The sequence below is a fragment of the Pseudophryne corroboree genome, chromosome 7 (genome assembly GCF_028390025.1).
Source record: "Pseudophryne corroboree isolate aPseCor3 chromosome 7, aPseCor3.hap2, whole genome shotgun sequence".
Classification (NCBI taxonomy): domain Eukaryota; kingdom Metazoa; phylum Chordata; class Amphibia; order Anura; family Myobatrachidae; genus Pseudophryne; species Pseudophryne corroboree.
Window position 1 is genome coordinate 424731785 of NC_086450.1, and position 1803 is coordinate 424733587.

Here is a 1803-nt window from a genome sequence, read left to right on the forward strand (position 1 = left end):
CAAATTTCATACAATCACTTCTTAACTATTGGTATATGGCTCACCTTCGGTAAGTACCCTATGTGCATCAAAAGGTTTCTTTCTGGTACCCCATTCGTCTGGATCAGGCTGGGCGATGCCGGGCTCTTATACCATCATGATATATGGAGTATATCAGAACCACAAGTCCATGCAATGTCAGGTATAAACCGATTTATTTGTAAAAAATATATATAAAAATATATGTACATTCACTGTATCATAGGTCACCAAACGTACACAGTATTCCCAACCGGCAAGATCTATATCACCGCACACTCCTCAGATGGAAAAAAACGAGGGAAGAAAAAAAGGGAATAATACGTGGGTAAAGAAGATGTAACCAAAAAATGGTCTTTACCAATTTCTCACGATAGGTGACGTGGTGAACCTATGAAGAGTGTCGCAATTCCACCGACGCGTTTCGGAAACACTGTTCCTTCATCAAGGTGTGGGGTGATAATGGACCCTGCCGGTCATTTTATCCTCCCTAACATGGTCACATGTCTTTAATTAGCCAATCAAAATTCATATATTATAAATAAGCCATATACACATAAACCACATATAAAAATGCACTATTCTATGACGTACTTCCGGTCTGTGAGACGCAAACTCACAGGATAGTTCCGGGGGTCGTGGAACGCATCACTCGTCGTTTCTTTTTCATCATCTATCCTATACGGTGCTAAGACGTAGTGCACCCGCTTAGAATTGAGACCCATTGGTACCATTCCGAAAAAAAGAAAGAAACAGTATCATAATCTTTAAAATACATTTATATATTAAAACATATATGGATAATGATCATCTAATTCAATTTACGTTCAGTCAAGTGTACATACTTTCATAGATACACCCTTCTTAATGGGAACACAGGGTATCTTAGATTATAATTATTATTAATATATCTATAGATCTTTAAAAACCATTTGGTCTCAAATTCGATATTCAGGCCCCTTGGTACGAGTGTTTGTAACTCATAAATTTTTCTCATCTCTGCTTGAGCTAATTTAACTTCACCATTATTTCTCCGCCAATCAGACTTTATGTGCATAATACCACAAAAGCTATTCAAATGTTTGATGTTACATTCATGTTTCAATTTGAAATGTGCTGAAACATTATGGCTTTCGAGCCCTTTTTTAATGTTCCGCACATGTTCTGCCATCCGTATTTTTAGTGGACGTGTGGTCCGTCCCACATATTGTGCGCCACACGAACATTCCAGTAAATATACACAATTGGCTGTGTCACATGTGATAAAATCAGTAATCTGATAGATTTTATTATTCTGATTTGATTTATACTCTACGATCTTACTATTTGTACTTTTACATGGTGGATGCATTATGTGTAGAGCATGTAAAAGTACAAATAGTAAGATCGTAGAGTATAAATCAAATCAGAATAATAAAATCTATCAGATTACTGATTTTATCACATGTGACACAGCCAATTGTGTATATTTACTGGAATGTTCATGTGGCGCACAAAATGTGGGACGGACCACCAGGGCCGAAACTAGGATTATTGTCACCCGGGGCAAGGTAGTCATTTGACACCCCCCCCGCAAAAAAAAAATAAAAAAATATTTTACAATAAATAAATAAAAATAATAAAGTAAAATAAAAAAAATAAAAAAAATAAATGAATAAAAATATTATATATATATATATATATATATATATATATATATCTCTTTCAGAGCTTTTTTACCTGAAAAACTGCCTTTTCTAACATAAATCTCATATCCAGGAAAAAGTGTCCCCATTTTACACAGTA